Source organism: Euprymna scolopes, chromosome 8 (genome assembly GCF_053919585.1).
Source record: "Euprymna scolopes isolate OS-2025 chromosome 8, ASM5391958v1, whole genome shotgun sequence".
Lineage (NCBI taxonomy): Eukaryota > Metazoa > Mollusca > Cephalopoda > Sepiida > Sepiolidae > Euprymna > Euprymna scolopes.
Window position 1 is genome coordinate 137,811,099 of NC_136489.1, and position 23,836 is coordinate 137,834,934.

Below are 23,836 nucleotides of genomic sequence, written 5' to 3' on the forward strand. Positions count from 1 at the left end.
CTTTCATTCATTCTTTCCTCAATTCAATTGAGTCGCATTTTTTGTCCAATCAGTATTCTTACTCCAGCTTTGATTCTGCTTTATCAAATTCAAATTGAGCTTGCATTCGTTTAGTCTAAAAAGACTTTTGCACAATTATAAAAAAAGATAAAAATAAAAGTCTCAGTAATAATAAAAAATGGACAGTGAAAAAGTTAAAAGACAATCAACACACAACCTACAAATTAAATAAAATACTTTCTTTACCCAAGTTGTGTGTGATTAAAACTAGAACTTGATTTTAAGAAAACTATATTTTTCGTGTCCAAAATTATTTATTTACAATCATTTTATTTGTATTTTTCATTGCAAGTTGGAATTGTTTTCAAACAAAAAAAATCAAAGCAAAAATGTTTTTCTAATGTAAAAAAAAACTACTTGATCAATTTACATTTAAAAAAAAATATTGTTTTTTACGACACAACCCAGCATAAAAAATAAATCAAAATCTACATTTTTTTTTTGGCTAATACGTTTCAACGGCCTTTATAGATAATATAAAAGAGGGAATTTTTTTTTTTTAATAATTAAAATTTTACATTTTTGCGTAGGGATCACTTTCCTATATAAATTTAACGTAAAATAAAACTCTACTTCTTGACGACGTAGCGGACTTGTAATCGTTAGTATTTTTTCAAGTTTGGTGGCGAGGGTGGGGACAGAAAGAGGAAATGGGATTGGATGGGGGTCATAAGTTCCAAAGATTTAAAAAATATACGTAGAAACACTTAAAAATGTGTGTGTTTCACCATTAAATATTACTTAATCAGTAATTATTATTTCCTGATATTTTTAAGGATATTAACACACACACCCACACACACCCACACACACACATACACACACACACACACACACACACACAAAAAAAACTAGTGTGGACCTGTACAATGCACACTCCCTCCTTGTTTTTTTCTTTTCTTTGCATTTTTTTTTCAAGTTTTTTAAACGGATTACACCCTCTTATACAAAGAGTTTTTCATCTAATCATTCATTTAATAATTGATTTAAAAGGGCAATGATGTCAAGACCTTTATTATCCAATGTATTCTATATTCTTTTCACTGGTCTCCATGTTTGTTTTCACGCGCGCATGCATTCAATTTTTTTTGCGCACACAAAATTGCATATTGTTTTCACTGGTTGCCATGTTTATTTACGCGCACACCTGCATTCAATTTTTATGCGTTTATACATTAATTCTGTATACTCACTTGCACTTTGCTACATTCATTCTGCATACTCAGTTATAATATATACTGACCCAACGGGTCACGGTTAGTCTAGTATTTTATATATGCAATATATATTATATGTATAAAGAATATATATATTTAATATATATAAATAATATATATAAAGAATATATATATATCTATAATATAAAGCTGAATGTGTGTGTGTGTGTGTGTGTGTGTGTGTGTGTGTGTGTGTGTGTGTGTGTGTGTGTGTGTGTGTGTGTGTGTGTGTGTGTGGTCACGAATAGGCTCCTATATGGTTGACTATTTTAAAAAACTGATTACATATAATGATAGAAGATGTATCAAGAATCAGGAATGGGTATGTTTGATCTGGCAGAATGATGGTTCATTAAAATTGTGGGGTCTGCATTCGCGCCTGGTCCACAAAGTATGGAAATAAAAAATTTAAGAATTAAAAAAAAAACGTTTACAAGTGTTTTTGATATAGATGTACATAAGAATACTTTGATAAGTATGTTTTAACTTAAATAGGGATGGTATAATAAAATTGTGGGGTCTGCGTTCGCGCCTGGCCTCCATAGAATGGGAATAGGCACAAACTTTAATAAAGACTTTTCATATCTATTTGCGTAAGTATACTTTGATAATTATGTTTCAGTTTGAAGAAATATGGTATAATAAAATTATGGGGTGTTCGTTCGCAACTGACCTCCATAGAATGTAAATCTGTCACAAAGTTTAACAAGCTTTTTTAATATAGATCCACAGAATATTGTGATAAGTGTTTAAATGTGAACAAGTATGGTGTAATAAATTATGGGGTTTATCTATTCTATTTTTACTTCCATCATATTTTGCTTTGGTTTTGATACCCCCAAATTCAACCCAAATTTACAACCCTTCCTTTTCATAACCTATCATACTTTCATAAATCAGAGTCCATTTTCTGTAGGCTGTTTTTGAACCCAGTCAACGACGGGTACTTTTGCGAGTATATATATTATATATATATTCTTTATGTATACGTATTATATATTTAAAGAAAATATATATAAATTATATATATATATATATATATATATATATATATATATATATATATATATAAAGAATACTGTACTGTTTATTTTATGACGGGTTTTTTCTACTTGTGCGGTGATAATGGCTTGAATTAAAGTTTAAAACGCAAAAGTCAAATATCATGATTTAATTGTGCTCTAGACAGAAACATATATTTCCAATACGCCCCTGTCATATCTAAAATACCTACTGTTGATTTTATATACTGGGCCTTTCTGCTTGTGCGGTAATAAAACTTCTCAAATGCATTTGTAATGTTAAACTGTATGAGGCACTAACTTTGATCAAATCGCCTGTTCCTTCTTTCATTGGACTTTTTGGATACTTATCTTTCATTTATTATCGATACTTATCGAAAAAATTCCAGTAGAAAACATATATAAAAACACTGTCAAATGCTTAAAATACATTTGTGTGAAATTTTTAAAAATTCGGCCCGCCGTTTAGGAATCCATAGGGAACACACACACACACACACACACACACACACACACACACACACACACAAAGTTTCTTTTATATAATAGTAGATAGAAAAGTAGAGATAGATATTGAGGACCATTTGAAATATTTAACTTGAAATCATAACATCTATAATTTTACATGATTTTATGCTTTCTATAAGAAATGGAAACGGCACTAAACCTATGCAGGTTTAACCTGCTTCCTCCAAACGAGGATGGGAGTATGAAATTCGCACGTGACCCCCAGTTACATGTATATCCTCGTTAGGAGAAATGATTGTTAGGTTTTTGCAACTCTTGCAAGTAGGTGTCGACGTCCTCCTATGTACAGCGTCTGGAATTCCCAAATTGATCACCCACCTGATACTGACCAGGCTCAACGTTGCTTAACTTTGGTGATCTAACGAGAACCGGTATATTAACGTGATTATGCTGTATATTAAATTTTTCAATAAAGCTATTTTTTATTTGTCTTATGTTTTCAATAAGGCTATTTTTATTTGTCGTATGTCAAGAATTGCATTATTTTTAGATAAAATGCATATATATATATACACACATATATATATATGTATACACACACATACATACATACATATACACACATACACACACACACACACACACACACACACACATATATATATATATATATATATATATATATATATATATATATATATATATATATATATATATATATATATATGCAACAATGATAAAAGACATCTAGAATAGAAAGGAATGAGCAGTTTATCAAAACGCGTAAATCCAAGATAACTGATCTCTAGCTTAGCAGATGCACTTTCACAGGTGGTTGTCATGCCATATTAGAGTTGCTGGAATGTTTTCTTGTCAGAAGATAACAACTCATTTGATAAAGTTTTTCTTTTCTATTTGTTTATTTCTTTTAATTTGAAAAGATTATCAAACCAAAGCTTTGGTGACATTCGAGGCATTAACAAGAAGAACCGATAAGAGCTAACATGAAGATTATAGTAAATATTTTAGTTACTTGTAACGGAAGAAAACTAAACTAACGATGATTAATTTCATTTAAGATTTTAGGATTAGTTTTTGACATGACCAATGACTTTTGACCCACCTTCCTGAAAGATTTTTAAAAATCACCAGCCATCAACCAATCAGCTACAAGATATAATGCATGAGTTGTCCTTTTTTTTTTTCAGGACATTTTATTTTAAAAAGTTTGTGAATTTGAACTCACTAAAAAAATCTTCAATAGGAATCTGTTGTTATTTAAACATACAAAATATTCCTTTAAAAAATAGCTATTTTTTCGAATAATGTTGATGATTCAAATGCATACAATATGTAAACAGGCACATTTATCTAAAATTAATTTATTAATTTTTATGATTTGAAGCAATAGACTGCAAATTAATTAATTGTGTATATCTTTAGTTTAAATGGTAATAGCATAATTTTTTATTAGTTTCAATCCCAAATTTTAAATAAACTATCTAATTTAACCCTTCGATTATTTTTTGTAATATTTTTTGCCCGAGTTCAATTTTTTTAATGCCTCTCTGCAACTTGTGTACAGAATTTATTGATAAATTGGTTTGTGATTCAAACATTTTTGTCCTTAAACAAACAGATTCAAACTTCAATGCCAAATTGTAAATTCGCATTTAATTAAAAACTATTTTCATATTTTAGAAATTGGAATTAGATATTTCAAATAGTAACACATTTCATATCATTATCAAAGTATGAAAATGAAAAGTGAGGTCCAAGTAAAATTAATGTTCTGTAAATTTACAAATCTGCACCCATTAAAATTTGCATATTATCATCTTCATTTTTTTTTTTTTTGGTATTAATATCTGCTTTCACTAAAGTCCTTATTATTTAAGGGGAAATGGCAAAAAGCATCAATTTAATTGGTCATTCTATGTTTCCCAATAACAGTCAGTAAAAATAAATTATACAGAAAAAATAACTAAATTTTCAATAAAATCTTTGCAAAAATTGTTTCTAACCCTCGATCATAAATGTAATGCCTCTCTCTGTTAATCAATGCAATTGAAAATAAGGCTCTATACCAAAATCAAACACTACTTTTCTTGAATAAAACTTTATGAGAAATTCGGAGGTTTTATGTTATTTTTGAATCATTGGAATTTATCAAAAAATATGATGCAGCCGACATCCATAAAAATTCAAATATTTTACTTTATTTTATTTATAACTTGAAAATTATAGAAATTAAAAAATAAGACTAGAAATTGTTATATGTCATGTATGAGTTGAAGAGATTGCAATTCATTCCCGGAAAATAATGAATTATTAAATCATGTGATGACTTGCACTTTTAACTGCACTTTTAGTTCTTTTCAATTCTAACATAGAAAATAATTCCTATTGATTGATCGAGCAATAATTAATCTGATATTGTTTAAACTTTCAATATTTTGCTTTAATATGTAAAGTTTACTTAACGATGAATCAGTGAAACGATTAAGTTGTGTTGAGGCTCCATTTTTCATGAAATTTTCAGTTAAAGTCTTTAAAATAACTAAAAATAATAGTGATTTTAAATTTTGGAAGTAAAAATAAATTCCTATGCTTTATTCAAGAGTCTCTAGATGCAAGAGCCCATAAATCAATATGACCAGAGCGATAAAGTTTAATATTCAACAAAATAAACAATATTCACTTCTATCTCATACAACATCAACAACATCAACCAATTAATATCAAATAACAAAGATGTGACAACTTTCAGGTATCCTTAATTTTTCCAAATTTTCATTTAGACCTCAACACAGTTTTTCTTTACATTCTAACTTTTCAACGTGTTGTTTTTGATCGAATATCGCATTTTGGCCACATTCTGATCAAATAAGAACCGCTTCTTGATCAAATAACAACCGCTGCTTCTTTTGCCGGAGTTGACAGAAAAGTCTTTTTATGTAAGGAGAGTTGTTTGCATAAACCTATTTTTCATGGACTAATATTATGTTAGACTATGAGTATAATTAACTCAAGGGTAAATTTGCTAAACAGTTGAGGTCTATATGCAAAAGAGTTAAAAACGCTTTCACAGTGATTTCTCTTTACTTTTCTTTACATCGAGTGAGTGAAGTGAAAGAACATACAAGACACAATAGAGATGTTTTGCAAATTGACATTGAACGTATGTGTGAATATTAGTTCATTCTAGCTGCGAGGGGCTTTTATCATTCCACAACATACCCGAAGAACATAGGAGATGCAATCAGTGATCGTTCACGAGAAGAAATTTCATGAAATCACCGATCATCAACAGACCAGAATTATTGTTCGTTTAGTGATAGAATGTAAAACTCTAGCATTAGTTTTATGTTTGATTAGTGGGGGTACGCGGCGTTGCCCGGGTGTTTGTAGGCGTGTGTGTTGGGGGGGGGGGTAAAGCAGAGAAAAAGGAAACTTAACCCTGTTTAAATATTAAAAAACGATATTAAACTTCTTTAAAAAATAAAACAAAAAATCAATGATTTTTAAAAATGGAAAAAAAAAACTTTTGTAGGTGTAAAAGAAAAAGGGGGCAGGTAGGCTCGAACCCGGAACCTTGAGGCCAATAGGCTGACGACGTACACCCGCGTTACGCAATGTAGGATATCAAATTTAGCGATTAAAAAGTGAATGATTTCAAATTGAGGTCAAACATCACACTATTCCGCAGTTAACTATTTCTGCAAGACAGTTTTTAAGTGTGTGTTTAAATAAGTCAAATCCGCACTTAACTTTACTGTGGGATATTCTTTTGCGTCTGTTTTTTTTACCAACTTTGTCTGGTTTTGTTTCCCCAACATGTTGGGGAAAACCAGCTCCCCCGTTTATTAGGGGAGTGTCCAAATGAAAGCAAGTGTCTGATATGACGGTGAAAACTGACATTGACCAAACGTCCACCGCTTTCTGGACGTTGTTCCCGGGCTAGCCGTGAATCGCTCATTAGTTTCACTTTTATACGAAAAACATGTGAGAAGCCAAAATAGCAATAATTTTGTAAAAGTCGCTGTAAATGCACCTTCGCAAATCATAGATACTATTATCTAGGGGGTATATAGACACTTCAAAGCAATAGTATCACCCCCTCCCCCAGGAACCCCGGCAAAAAAGCCTTTGTTGTACATACAAAAACTCTCGCATGCGTTTTGCCTTTTATATATATATAGATGCCATTGCCAGAAACGCCTCACTACTTTATTACAATTTGTTCGGAGGTGAATACTAGAATATCATAAAATCATCCATGATTTTGCCAAAATTATGTTTGTCCAAATTTCAGTACCAACTGATGAATCGAAGAAGGTGGCTGATTTTCTGGAAAAAAAAAAGAACTCGTTTCTACTCCAACATGTCTAACTCACATGTTCTCAATCTGCTTTATGTGGGGAATAAGCGAAGACTAATACAACTACATAGAATATCCCAAGAGAACTATTAAGAAAGCTTTCACATCTATCATGCAGTTGGGACTAAAAATGTTTGATCAGAATTCTACAGTTAAATCGAGAGAAAGGGGGGGGGGTAAAGATTGTATAGCATACATGTAAAATTTATTGAGCTTGTCTTGATTTTTTCTCTTTTTTAATAATCTAAAATGTAAGACTTGCATAATCCCAATTTATTTATCCAATACTACACACACACACACACACACACACACACACACACACACACACACACACACACGCACACACATCTTCGATCTCTTCTATCTGTATAAAAGTTTATGTCTGTTTATGGTGTTATGGAAATTGATATTGTTAACAGTTTGAACATTCTAATAAGTTTTAATAAGGTTTAAGTCACCATTGATAAATACAATTAAACAAAAAATATCTCCATGAAGAAGGTATTTACAAAAGTTAAAACATTTTTATTATTCTTATTGGTATTTTTAGTTTTAAAATGATTTGCTCTTTTTAAATAATTCGAGTTAATTATCTAATGTTCTAATGTTACTAGCAGGCTGCCTTAATATTTTACATTCTAACTTTTCAACATGTATTTGATCGATCATCGCATTTTGGCCACATTTTCATCTAGTATTCATCTTCGAACAGATTGTAATAAAGTAGTCAGGCATTTCTTTTACATTTCTGGCAATGGCATTAAACATAAAACTAATGCTAGAGTTTTACATTCTATAACTAAACGCACTTTAGACAATAATTCGGGTCTGTTGATGATCGGTGATTTCATGACATTTCTTCTCGTGAACGATCACTCTGATTGCATCTCCTATGTTCTTCGGGTGTGTTGTGGAATGGTAAAAGCAGATTTCGGATTTATTATTATAGAACCAATTTTCTATTGATTATTATATTGTACCCAATATGTAGAAGTTATTTCAAAAGTTAAAAAATATACTTGGATGCCATCAACTAGAATCAAAAGCTAAAACATCCATCTCTCTAGCAGTATTCGCTTCCATCTAAGCATGTAAACTTATTCGCTTTCATCCAAGCATGTAAACTTGACAAATCAGCACAGTTAAACGTATAAATCCACATTTGTGCATAGAGCATAGATATTATGTTGAAGAGCGTCTGCCAAGTTCTAATTTTACAATTTTGACCTCTTAGCAGGCTATTTTTCTAGCTAAAAACCAAATTGATTTTGTTCCAGAAGTCTGAATACCCCATATATCAAATTTCAAGTCTGTAGATAAAAAATTGACAGAGTAGTTTGATAGAGACCGTTTCACAGATTGAGATAAATATTTACTCTACTTGTCTTTTATAAATGCTACTATGAGTGATTGAATTCAACACTTTTATTGCAATAATTATGGTTCATCTAATTTTATACTGAAGTATGCTTCTACATCAGAAGTCATAAAACTGTGAACAATCTGGAAACAATTCAGAACTAGTGATCAAAACCTTCACCATGCTAAAAAAAAAAAAAAACTCTATTGGAAATAAATGCATTAGTGTAAAATTGCTGTGTAACTATTTTCTAAAAAGAAAATTTTGATAATCGATTTCATGAGTCAGCAGGTTTTCTTTTGAGAATAACCAAATTTTGACAGTGGGAATCTGTGCCCATGGGTATATGAAAAGCAGAAAAACTTATAGAGGCAATTCTAGCATTACAACAAGTGTGTCTTTAAAACAATAAACTATTGCTATTTCACATCGTGTTAAAGTAATGCAGGTAATCTCAGTTTTTGAATGATACTGACAAAAGGAAAATAATGAAAAAATAATATCCTCACATGCCAAAATATTATCCCTAAAAAAACTGAAGAAAAAAACACAAATCCTTCTTGGAAGTAAGAAACCATTATATATTGGTGTAGTTTTATAAAATTGTAAGTCACTATTTGATGTGTGACTTAAGTATTTATAAAGTTAAGTGACCCTGATTACCGCAATCCAATATTTATTATAAAAGTATAAACTGATAAAATAAGGGTTTATTTTCTTCATAGTTGAGCGGAAACTGTGGGTTCAAACTGTTCCCATCAATATTAGTATGTGAATGCATTGATTCCATACTTTTGTCAGTATTCGGAAATCTGAGAAACATGTTTAAATTAAATTATACATGCAAGAAGATATTAAAACAATTTCTCTTCTTCACTTGGTTACAAAACAAAGGAGCGAAATATGTTAGACCTACTAAGTTACATGAAAAAAAAGAAGCAAACTGTAAGAATATTATGATTGTAATTATTATTATTAGTAGTAAACTCATCATAGAATAGAAAATTGATTCTATTCTATCGTTGCTTAAAAGAAAAATGCTTTCAATCTGCTTGGAAAATTTTATCAGTCTGCCCAGTATTTACAAATACTGATCAGTGTTCTGCATTTCAGTAGGGACGGATCAATCAACCACCTCAACAAAATCAATTTAGTTATTATAAGTAATATGTTTTTCATCCTGCAAGATCAACTACAAACGTGCTGACTGTAATATCGCATAGGATCAATGATTCTCTCTACAGGGGTTTTGTTTCTAAAGCAATAGCTCTTGATATATCAAAGGCCTTTGATAGTATCTAAAATAAAGCATTGTTTCACAAACTTTCTAGCTATAGAATATCTGTCAATGCTTTTTCTCTGATAAAATTTCTATAAAGTAGTTTTTGATGTACACATAGTATCAATGCTGGTATGCCTGAATGTTTTTTTTTTGTCCAATTCTCATGTTGATCTTCATTAATGATCTTCCAAATTATTTCCTGAGGTGTATGCAGATGACCAACTGTCTAATGGTTGCACTCTAAAGAGTTTTGGTAACCAAAATATTGCTGATTCTCCTCCATGTAGCGAAATTGGTGAAAAAAGTTGCTTTTACACTTCTAAAACCAAACTTTTCCTTTCGCCAGCTCATGCCTTGTTTCGGCCCAGTAAAAAAAAAAAATGAATGGCTGACTCCTTAAGGAATCCTCTTACTTCAACAAGCTACCATGATTGGCTTTCATTTTAGATCTAAATGGAAGACTTACATTCAATCGGTTGCTAAGATGCCTGGGGAAAAAATGGTTGGATTCGTCTCCCAGAAGTACAAAACTCTTGATGAAATCTCTTCATACATACATGTTTAGCGTTGATTCCATTTTATTAAACGAATAAAAAACGAAAAATGTCTATCCTCAATAAATTTACTGTAAATAAATTTACTGTGATAGATATTAAAACTTTGAAAAGAGGATATCTCAGCTTTTAAATAATAATTTCTATAATTTTTTTCTGCAGGAATTTTATTTTACAAAGTCTACTTTTATATTTTAAATTTTGTGTAAATAATTTTCTGTAAATTTTATTTATTTTTTTTAATTATTTTTGTGAACATATGTTATATAATCTAGTTATAAAAAACTGAATTTGCATATTAACCTGATAACAACGATCATATAAGATAATAAAAGAAAGGTGTTGATTTGCATATAAATATGGTAAGTATGAAATTTTGCAAATAATAAAATTAAAACAAAATTAAAACCCCTTTCTCATACAGATGGAAAATAGAACATATAGAAAATATATTCTATTTTGCTGATTGAATAAAATGCTTATTCGGTCATCTTATGTGTGTGTGAGAGGAAGAAAGAGAGAGGGGGAAGACGGGAAGAGAAATAAAGAGAGAAAGAGGGAAGGAATATATAATTGAAATAGAAAAATGGTGTATTATTGACCCGGCAACCGACTTTTGTGTTGTCTAAGAAAAAAATAATCAGTCTCTTTTCCAACCCCTTTCCAACCCCTTTTCAAAAACTACAAGTACAAAAATTGCACAGTTTGCTACATTTCTGCAGCTGCACGCAGTATGCTTCATGCATGCACTTTAAGGTGTGCACTGTGATTTTAACAGTATAATGTACATAAGATTCTGACCAGAAATCAAGAGACTGCTATCTTTTTTGATTAAAAGAATCAAGTGAAGGAGTGAGCGAGTGTAGAACTGAATCCCAATTGCTGTCTCTGTCTGCGGCCTTCTATTAAATTTTATATACTTTTCTTTTTCTTTGATTAGCTTCATTCCGCTTCTTAGACTGGTACGTAGCAGATTTTCATTCTTGTGCACTTGTTCTTCTTTTCTTGACCGATTTTTCACTCATGCATGACTGCCTGCGTCTGCACACACAGAATATTTGCAGATAACAATAAAAAAAAAGGAAGAAAGAATAAACTTCAAACACAGTTTTGATATTTCTGTATATAAAGGCCCGATCGGAAAGCCTAACATGTGCGCACATGTGCACACAACTATGTGTAACGGTTAGGGTATATCTTCTAAGAATTAATTAAGAAAATATTAATGTTGAACCAAACGATACAAATATAAACCCTCCATCTTAATTTTCATGAACATTTACATAACTGCTTTTCTACATACAATTCTGAACATAGTTGATACTGCTACACACACAAAAAGACATACACACCGTGAAAGTCGTTGCATCACTATTTAATTGTCTATAACTTATTTTATATATAAGTTCATTATGAATATTTTGTCAGCATGAAAACTGTAAGGGAAATGTGAGTCACTTTTTTTAAAAGAAAAGTATCATTTAAATTGTTTAGTTACTGATCTTTATCGATGAACAAATAATACATCTGATTGTAAAAAATGCAACAATAACATGCATATGGAAAAAAAAAAAACAGGTGTATATCTGCACTGATCGTATTTTGATCCATTGATAAGGATTAAAAGAATTACTAGAAAAATCTATGAGAATAGATAAAATGATCCGACACACACAGACACCCACATACGCATTTATCTATCTATCTATCTATCCACACACACACACACACACACACACACACACACATATATATATATATATATATATATAGAGAGAGAGAGAGAGAGAGAGAGGGAGAGAGAGAGAGAGATTGCTGCTTCTGTTCTCTGCATAGAAATTCACGGGTGTCAGACTAAGAGAAGTTTTTACCTTACAGAGACTTACATTGAGAAATACACAATAAAAGATTTCGGAGTTCAAAATATCTTCAAGCATGCGCACACGCACACACACATACACACACGACATGTTTCATAAGTTTCCTCCGTTATGAATGCGAACATTTATTCCCGTAAATTTAAACAAAAAGTAAGATAAAATACACGAAACATAAATTTTCAGTAAAAGCATTTCAGCAAAAAAAATTGCAAACAAGATATCTAAATTTATCAATTTATGCATGAATTAATTGAGAAAATTACGAAAAATACAATCATTAAAAAATAAAACTGTATTCTTATTAAAAGGTGTTTTAATACATGCACTATTAAAATGATATTAATTTAAATTGCCAAGTTATTTTTAATTATAATAAAATAATTATTGCTAAATAAAGAAAATAATTTTATGAAAAAAGAATTCAATTTTCACACAGAAATTATCCAAATTTTTCGGCGTGGGGGGAGAACAAACAAAAATGCAGATATCATTGACAGAATGGATACACTAGTATTGTGTGTGTGTGTCTGTGCGTATGCATGTGTGTGTCTATCTGCTATGTTTCTCACTGATATCCTTGTTTATTATTAAACTTATAATGAAAGTCAGCGTTTTCATTCTGATTCTCTAGGCATATATGGTATCTTTTGACTCTTTCTTACTATTAAAATGAATTCCTCCTCATTTGACCTTGTGCTTTGTCAACACAAAGTTATTAAATGTCTTATTTCTGTGACTTCATATTCAATATCCTCAACAAAATCGAATGTCAGTAAAAAAGTTTTTGAATAAAAACATCTTTAACATCTTTTCAAAGAATCCAATAAATAAATATGTTATATATATATATATATATATATATATATATATATATATATATATATATATATATATATATATATATATATATATATATATATTTATAGAACAGTTTATGTCATTGGTTTACAAAAGTAAAAAGAAATATATATCTTTTTAAGCAAATAGCTTGAATCGTAAAAATTATATGCAGTGTTTTGTTGCTGTTCACATAATTTTTGGTGTTATATGCAATATTGATTCATTAAATTAATCCCCTTTTAAATCAAGAAAAATTATATAACTTGATTTTAATAAAAAAAAAGCATTTTGTTCATAGAGCAATATATTTCTTCTTGTAGATCAATTGACCTAAACATCCGTGATTATGTGTGTGTGTGTGTGTGTGTGTGTGTGTGTGTGTGTGTGTGTGTGTGTGTGTGTGTGTGTGTGTGTGTGTGTGTGTGTGTGTGTGTGTGTTATTTGTTTTTGTTTTGCAATATTTTTTGAATGAATTCAATTATTTATACAAAAGCTCATTTTTATCTAAATGCGAGTTGGGAATAATTTTCCCTTTGACCAATTTGCCAAATTGGCAATTTGGTACCTCCAAATGGGGAGCGACATATGTATTGTTAAAATATAATTAACCACTGACACGGGTTTCGTCGTCTACGACTTATCAGAGTGGTTGAATCTAGCAAGATAGTATCATGCTAATGTGATATGATCTACTGTAACACTAGATATATATAAGCAGCATGATACTATCGGTTATACGCGCGGTGCAGTCCCAGAAAATGTGATATAATGCAACGTAAACAAACTGTTATCAACCATATTTGAAAATCTCCTATTAATAAATAAATATCATGCTCTTTTTTAATAATTGAACGCTGCTGGATGATAATATTTAATAATAAAATAAATACATCACATTATATGTGTGTGCGTGCGTGTGTGTGTGTGTGTGTGTGTGTGTGTGTGTGTGTGTGTGTGTGTGTGTGTGTGTTAAGAGAGTAAATAGGATTTGTTTTTAAAAGATATATTGAAATTGAAGAATTATATTAAGGGATCAATCAGCAAAAGTTGTCTATTTTTTTAAACAAAATTATATATATATATATATATATATATATATATATATATATATATATATATATATATATATATATATATATATATATATACAATCACACACACACAATTACACTAGGAAAATACCTGTCCCAGGATCAGTAAAATTAATTCCCTGAACGAACAGTTTTGAACCACTTTTAGTTTCCCCTTATAAATATTAAGAATAAAATAGAATGCTAATAAACCCTATTCTAAAAAATGTCACAAATTCAAGGCTTGAGACTAAGTAATCTTAAGAAGAAATTAAAATTCAGTAAATCTTGCTTAATTGGTGTCTAATGGTGATAGATCAAATTCAATGCAAAGCTGATACATTTGAATGTTCAAGTTGGACATAATATCCTTTTATATACCGCAAAGAAACGGAAGTTTAACGAATATTTCTTTATTGATTTTTTATACTTAATATTCAAATTTCTCAAAAATGAGAAGTATCCGAATTTTCACTTATATCTTCTTTTTATCTCCTTTTTCTCTAAGTCAACTCAAACTAAATATAGCCCACATTTGGACGCCTTCCACCTAAACTTGTTAGTCTGTTAGTCTTGTTCAAAGCAAAAACTGAAAACATCTTTACCATATGAGCCACTACCATTTATGTTTACGAGAGAAAAGCGAAAGAAGACGAGAAAGAAGTGGTTTCTGCTGAGTAAGCTTTTTTTTTCTCTCTCTATTCTTTGCAGTCTAATAATAAAGTCTTTCGAGAAGAGGAAGTCATTCATGAAAAACTTTTTGTTTTTCTGCTGAAGAAAATATCTTTGTATCGTTGTACATTTTCAAAATGGCATTCCTTCGATTTTGTTGTTCCCTCTTCTTCCATTGATCTGCCGTATGCATATGTCGGGTGGATGCTGCATACGGTGGCACGCGAATCGCCTGACTGACGAAGAAAACTATTTTTGCGGATTCTAGCTCTTCTTTACCCATTCTTCTCTTTCATATATTTGGTTCCTTTTTAAAATAGTTAATGCTTCGTTTACCTTTTCCTTTTTTTTTGTTGTAGGTGGGGGTGTATTAATGTCTCTCCTTACAAATTCTCTTATATTTAGTCACCCCCCCCCCCATTTCTCTTTCTTTTTTCATTTGATTGTTTTTATTTTAGTATCTCTTGTTTTCTTTATCTTCACTGTTAATTTCTCTCAAAATCAACATTAATAATTCTAAACGAGTTTGGTTTCGGAAACGAAAGCATTTACTTATGTAGAAATTTAATTTCTACAAAGTTGTCTTGTTTTTGTAAAGTTGATTTTTTTAAAATTTCTAACTGTAGTCAATGATTGCAGTTTCATGATGCGTGACATTCGAAACTATTTCATGCTACCTGCAATCGTTTTGGTAGATTAAAGAAACCTTTGGTTCGATGATATTGATTTTCTTGTACTTTTCGTTATTCTTTTGCTTCTCAATCAAACGCATAACTAATACCAACATCACAAAAAAAACAATTTGAAGGAATTTACTCTAAACATAATAGCGCGTTATACAAAATGTTGAAAATATTTCTTGAAAATAATTTATTTCCAGCTAAATCTCATTCATGTTTGTAATAAATATTAAACTGTATGGAAAAATTGCTCAAATCAGGAAATATATTCTTGTAGAATGGCTTCACATCTAATGTACAGGTATTCTATCCAAATATTCGTCCATTTCTATGGACATGAAATGTATATGAACATACAGTTGCAAGAGAAAAAATGTAATTGTATTAAATAAGGATGTCATTGTTGTTAAATGAATAAATTAATTTTACACAACTGACAGCATTGAACAAAAAATAATACTGACAATGACTTTTTGCCAGGTTCAAAAACGTCATTGCCTGACCAAATAAATTCAATAAATTTGTAAATATTTTTTACTTTTTTCATTCTTGCACAAATTCCAAAGAAAAAACTATTGGTTAAGAAATATTTTAACGACAAGCTAAGGGTGAATAGAAAAAACTATTTGTTTTAGATAGACACAACATTTTACAGTTTCTATTTTCACATACAATATTTTATTTCCATAAATTGTTAGCATCAAACTATACATGGCAGCATAAAATTTTGATTTGATTTCACGAATTTGAAAAGAATTAATTTATTGAAATCATTTATTGAACAAAATCTGCAATTGTATAGAATAAAAGCTGATAAGAATTTTTGGCCAAAAAATAACGATTTTTTTGTTGCATGTTGCCAAATTGAAATAAAAAAGACTGATCACTTTGTATTCAAAATAATTTTATTTTATCTTAATGAGCAATTGAAACTAGCACAATATCTTATGTTCATGAATTTGCAAGAATTATATAAGGCATAAGAGATTCTTGTTATAGTCGAGATATGGAAGTTTTCTTGAGTAATGATTTTTATATAAAACGATAAAATATATTACTGTTTATTCAACTCGTTTTACTTTTCCTGAATCATTGTAAGTAAATAACGATATTCCTCTTTTCTTTTGACATGTTTTGAATTGAACCTAGTTTAATCATCAATTTTAAAGTATTTTAAAGTGTTCCAGTTAATATTACCTTTTTAAAATTTGTTCGTTAATAAAAGAGTTCGGTTTGTTAAGTGCTTAATGAAAGACAAATTAAATATTTGCACGTTTCAAATCACAGTAACAGTTAATATAGAAACATTTAAACGAATACATAAATAAATGTATTATATCAGCTTTTTTTCTTCAGTGAGTTCATATGGTTCTTTATGAATTTTATTTATTTAAATTGTATTTAGTCTTCCTTTCTATTCATTTCACCTATATATTTTGTCAGATTTTCACTCAATATCTTTCACATACTAGAAAAATGTGCTCATGTTAGATTGTTTGAATCTTAAAAAATGAGTTTGCAAAGTCTGTTATATTTTAAAAAATAAAAATAAAAAGACAAAATCTAAAATTAGTCCTTCTGTTCCTTATATACCTTTGTCTCTTTCTATCTATATCTTATCTTCAGCTATTAGTTAAATAGTATTAATACTAGTGGTAATATTTCTCAATTTTATCATGGACTGTTCCAATCTTTAAATCTTCTGTTTTATAGTTAGGTTTATTACCCCTGCTGTTAATAAACAGAGAGAGAGAGAGAGAGAGAGAGAGAGAGAGAGAGAGAGAGAGAGAGAGAGAGGGGGCAGACACAGAGATAGAGAGAAATAAAGACAGACAGAGAGAGAGAAAGACAGAGAGAGACAAAAGCGAGAGTGATAGATACTGTATAAAGTAAGAGTAGAAGAGAGTAATCAAACAACATTCGATGAGAGAAGGTGAGAGTAATAGACAGACACTTAATGGGTAAATCGCAAATTACAGTTCATCAGAATAATTAAAATGGATTTTTTCAAACATAACTTCATCACAAAACTAAGAAATATTTTTTATGTATTTTGTGCGCTTAAAATACATAAATTTGATTAACTTTATTACTTTTATATGCATATATATATATATATATATATATATATATATATATATATATATATATATATATATATATATATGTATATATATATATATATGAGTAAAAGTTTGGAATTAAATTCTGTAAATCAAAATTTACAACAAATTTATTTTTTGACAAAGAATACAAAGTTTTTTCCTTATTTCATGGAGTTTCAATGAATGCCTCATGTCCTCAGAGGAGACATAATAGCAAAATAATATTTATAGTCTCTCTCTCTCTCTCTCTCTCTCTCTCTCTCTCTCTCTCTCTCTCTCTCTCTGCATATATATATACACACATATATATATATATACATATATATATATATATATATATATATATATATATATATATATATATATATATATATATATATATATATATATATATATATATACACACACAAAGTTATCTCATGAGATTATAAAAGTTGGGCATAAAAAGCAAAATAGTATTAAAAATGATATATCAAAGATTTTCATTTGTTATTGTTGTGTCATGTTACAGGTACTATAATAACATACTTCACTACAGTTGATTAAAAAATCAAATAGTCCCACTCACACAACTGCTAATATATAATTATTTGAAATTATTACCGAAAAAATCAAAATCAGCAATTTTTATTAAAAAATATAAAACGAGTTGTCTCTATCATAACTAAAAGTTTATTTCTTTTTTTGTTTATTTTTTCTCTGTGTAAATTTTACAAATGTGATAGCAAATAAAATATGTATATTCCTATGCATAAAATAAGATTTTGTGTGTGTGTGTGTGTGTGTGTGTGTGTGTGTGTGTGTGTGTGTGTGTGTGTGTGTGGTCAGTGCATATTTTCTTCCATATAATAATGACAGGTAAATCATTTCCTATTTAATTATCCTTTTTTGTGAAAATCATTGTTTAAATAAATAAAAGTGAAACAACTCATAAAAGAACTCATTTCAAATTAGATGTGTGCATGTGTTTATTTATATAAACATGTACAACTGCATCATGTGTGCGTTATGAGTAATTATCTAAATGTCTTTCATGGAGGTATTTTGAGATATTTTGTAGATAACATCTTTTATATATAGCATTTAGTATTATCAATTAGATGTTCATAGTCTTTTAAAATGTGAAAAATAAACTTTTTATTTTAGTCTTATTTTATACATAGAAATTATATGCTTTACTTTTCAGGATTATATATTTTATCAAAATATATAAATAAATCACATTTATATTAATTATAAGTTTTATTAAAAAAAAACACGGAAATAAAAACAAAATAACTTGGAGATAAAAATGCTTTCATTTCATTTTAACTAGAAAACAAAGTCATTCATTTTTATTAGATTTAATAAAACGAATGATTTCAACATAAGCATAGATCTCAGTTTTGATCAATCATTTTAAGGCATGACTGACTGTTGTCTAGGATAAAAGTATAGTATCTGTTCTGATAATATACTTATATGTTTCTGTTCTCGGCCAGTCCTGAAGTCCTTCTAGACTGAGGTCATTTTAATTTTTGTCCCAATTCAGAGTATTCCCTTTCTTGTAGATCCGGATTTTTCCTGTATTAAAATCAACCTTGTGTATAACTCTTCCCTCGTGGGGAGGCAAATAACGGTGACATGTTTTCCTTCATTTTTTGTATCAGAGTGATCATTTGTCTTGAACTTTTTTACATTTTATTTCCAAATTTTATCAAAATTTAAATGATTTCTCATCATGTGCGATTTTTGTTTGCTGTTCAAAATGACATTAATATCAGAAAGAAAGGTTTTGTTGTCAATGTTAAATTCAAAGATATTTCAAAAGACAGGATGAGAAATCAGATGAAATATTGAAACACTTGGTAAATGTGATATTTCAATGTAGTCAGATTTGTACAAGTTCACAACTTGCAAGACCACTAGGTCATTGTTTTACATGCAACACCTGATAGTTCGAACTGGTCAACCATCTAAGTACATAGTAAAAATAAAAAAATAAAATAAAAATAAAGCAGTTCAGGGCGAGTTAATAATATACTTTTTCTATTCCTCAATCGTGAATTATTTCCTGATAATCCTCGACTGCTTCTATTTTTTACTATGAATAAAAACAATAGCTAAAATAAAAAGATCAGCATGAAAGGGTGAAATTGATGACCCCCCCCCCTAAAAAAAAAAAAAAAAAAAAAAACTTCCTAGCAATATAGTGGCATAACTTCAAAAGAAAAACATTTATCTGTAGATATGAACAAAATAAAAATGCAAAATATAGAAAAGTTAAAATAAAATGTTGAAATAGAAAAAAGAATTTGGTCGACTTTAATTAATCTTAATCAGGATTAATGATGTTTTTAAGGCAAGAAATAGAATTATAAAAGCAGTTTAAAAAACCCTTATGAATTGGAGTACAATTTACTTCTGGTACTAAATTTAGATTGGGTATAAAGAGATCATCAAAACCAAAACCTTGACTTGCTGGTGTGAATTAAAGTGCATCCGCCTCCGCCCCCCCCTCCACCACCACACACGCATACACACATGCGAATCTTATCTTGCTCCTGTATTAATTTGCATACATGTATTTATTTATTACAAATAAAATCGTGTTTATATATAAAAAAAAGTAGATCCCTTTCCTAAAAATATTTGCCATGTTGAGCAGCGACTTCTCAAGTTTAACATGATAGAAATGCGAGAAATTGGCTACAAACAGATTTGCTTAGTCAGCTGATTTTATTTCCACAACCAACAGCGATTGACCTACTACTAACGTCTACTTACTCAATTTATTCGAACTATATTCGTACACATTGCTGTGTGGTAGTGGGGGGGGGGGGAGAAGTATAGTAAGACATTCTTATTGTTTTATTTTATGCTTGATAATTAATGTGCTGTTCACAGATGGAATTGCTAATTAGCCGATTAGTTACAAATTAACTAATCAAAAAGAAAAATTGAAAATATATAAATTAGCATTATTTATTGCGTGAATAACAAACAACAGATGAGGAAAAGTGATAATCTCATTGACACCAAAAGATTTCTCTATCGTTTCATTTATATATATATATATATATATATATATATATATATATATATATATATATATATATATATACACACACACATGCATATATATATATATTTATTTACATGTATGTATTTATGCATGTATATATATACATATATATGTGTGTGTGTTGTATATATATGTGTGTGTGTTGTATATATGTGTATATATATATATATATACATACATACATACACACACATATACAACACACACACATATATACAACACACACACACATATATATATGTATATATACATGCATAAATACATATATGTAAATAAATATATATATATATATGCATGTGTGTATATATATATATATATATATATATATACATATATATATATATATATATATATATATATATATATATATATATATATATATATATATATATATATATTGTTGGACCGAGCATTATTCTGATCTCTTTGACAACCCCTCTAATGTTGATGAGGACGTCATCAATGACTTTTTATCACAACAGAAGCTTATCCATGAAATGTCTGTGTTCCCATCTGAGAATGAAATTAGAGATGCAATCAAGGAAGTGAACGTTGGGAGAGCTCCAGGGCTTGATGGTATTCCTGTGGAAGTCCTCTTACATGGGGGTGATAAACTTGTTCATGAAATTCTTCATCTTATTACTGATGTCTGGAGGAGTGTTCCCGTCCATCAGGATTGGGTTGATGCAATTCTTATATCATTGTACAAGGGAAAGGGGCCCATGACCGACTGTGGAAGTTATCGTGGGATAAGTTTGTTGGAAGCAGTTGGCAAAGTATTTTCCAGAGTTCTACTCAATAGATTGTTAAAGTATATTTGTTCATCCGTCATTCCAGAAAGCCAAAGTGGCTTTCGTCCGGGCAGAGGAACCACAGATATGATCTTCTCTGCTTGGCAGTTGCAGGAGAAATGTACTGAACACTGCGTTCCGCTTTATCAGGTTTTTGTTGATTTGACTAAGGCTTTTGATAAGGTGAATAGAAATGCCCTATGGATAATTCTGGGGAAGTTGGGATGTCCACCTCAATTTGTACGATTACTCAGGGAGCTCCACCCTAATATGATGGCTCGCCTGAACTTCAACGGATGCCTATCGGAGACCATCTTGGTTAACAATGGTGTAAAGCAGGGTGATATCCTAGCACCTACACTTTTTCAATTTATTTTACAACTATGTTATCATATGCCTTTAGGAAATGTTCTCTAGGTGTTTATTTGCGCTTCAGAACCACAGGTAGGGTCTTTGATCTTCGTCGTTTTCATGCTTCTACAAGGACCTTTCAGCACCTGGTTCGTGAATTGCTTTATGCGGTTGACGCTGATCTTGTGGCCCATGGTGAGAGAGATATCCAGGGTATCATGGATCTGTTTTCGGGGGCCTGTGCATCTTTTGGGCTTACTATCAGTCTTAAGAAGACTAAGGTCATGTTCACACCTCCACCCGGTAGTTTGTATGTGGAACCACATATTTTTGTCAACAACCAGAGACTTGCCATGGTTGACACATTTGTGTATTTGGGTAGTACTCTCGCCAGAGATGGAACCCTGGATGCTGAGGTTAACTATAGGATACAGCATGCCACTAAGGCTTTTGGTGGCTTAGTGAAGCGAGTATGGTCTATCAGGGGTATAACTATTCATACAAAGATCAGTGTCTATCAATCTTGTATTTTACCATCCCTGCTTTACGTTTCTGAGGCCTGGACAACTTATGGTAGACACATAAAAGTCATGGAGAGAGTGCACCAGAAATTCCTGAGACACATTCTGGGCATCAGGTGGAGCACTTTTATATCTGATATGGATGTTATCATGTGGGCTGACGTACCTTGTATCGAGAAGTTGATTATACGCAACCAGATGAGGTGGGCTAAACATCTGACAAGGATGGACGATGATAGGTTGCCAAAGCGCCTGTTCTATGGTGAAATTACACAAAGAAAGCGTCCACAACATAAACCGAGGAAACACTTTAAGGATAACATCAAAGATAATCTTAAAGCTCTTGGTATTGACGTGGTTCAGTTGGGAAAGTGCTTCCAATGATCGTAAAAAGTGGCGCTCCTTGGTTTATCATGGCTGTGATAGTTTTGAGAAGAAAAAATATGAGCATGAAAAAATGAAGCGTGATATCCGGAAGAAAAATCTGTCGGAGGATTTCATGCAGAACCACACCTGTGATTTATGTGGTAAAATAACTTTATCCGGAGCTGGCCTAGCTAGCCACAAGCGTTCACATGGAGATCAATCTTTCTTTAATGGGGAAAACATTGCAGGGCACAGATGTTCTGTTTGCTCTGTGGTCTGTAAATCGAGTGGAGGCCTGAAGCGTCATATGAGCGTCCACATTAGAGCAGCACCAGTTGGCATCCCTCAATCTCAGTTTAAGTGTGACCTTTGCAAAAGACTGTGTAAAAGCAGGGATGGTCTGAAGAGCCACCTTCGTTCGGACAGAAAATAGGAATTGATGCATCTTGATCACATCTCCACATGTATATATGTGTATATAATTAAAAAAAAAAAAAAATTTCAAAAATACATGAAAATGATTGAGTAATCTATATATGTAAAAGCGAAAATGTATGCATGTATGTGTGTATGTTTGTGTGTCTGTTAAAAACGTTCGACAGACACGACAAAAATTCACAAACTCGGTATCATATCGAAGCCCCATCCTTCACTTGTAAAATATCAAAAAATTGGCCAAAAACGTTCATTTTTTCACTCCGAAATCGACAATTTTCGACAAGGGGGGGGGGGTCAACAAAAACGGACTTCTCGTGACGACGAGCGGTTCTACGCATGCGCCTGATGCCGTCATGACCTGATTTACTTTAAATAGTTGAAAAAGTAAGTCACGTTAGGTCAGTGGATTAGCGCGTTGGTTCATTATCTAAACGTTTTGGGTTCGAATCATGGTGTGAGATGTCTTCTTTTTTTTTTGATTTTTTAAATTTAAATATTGAACCAGTGTTATTTAAGCCATTTTTCACGTGACGTTCGTTTTTCTGTTTGTTTTTTTTTTTACTTCGCTTATCCACCCCCGACCACACACCCCAAAACACCCGGGTACCCACCGATTTTTTAAATTTAAATATCGAAACAGGCATATTTAAGCCATTTTTCACGTGTTCGTTTTTCTGTTTTCATCGTTCGTTTACCTTACGTGTGTTTTTT

At 30.6% G+C, this 23,836-nt stretch overlaps 1 protein-coding gene across 3 annotated transcripts in view; it reads left to right on the plus strand.

Moving 5' to 3' along the window:
• Positions 1–11,065: 11,065 nt before the first annotated feature.
• Positions 11,066–23,836, plus strand: part of LOC145283782 (vitamin D3 receptor-like) — a 453,323-nt gene continuing 440,552 nt past the window's right edge. The window contains exon 1 of one of the 3 annotated variants that reach the window (XM_080132844.1): positions 11,066–11,309. The gene's annotated coding sequence lies outside the window, so the exon portion shown is untranslated. The remainder of the gene's footprint in view (positions 11,310–23,836) is intronic. The other 2 variants (XM_080132848.1, XM_080132847.1) reach the window with 2 other exon arrangements.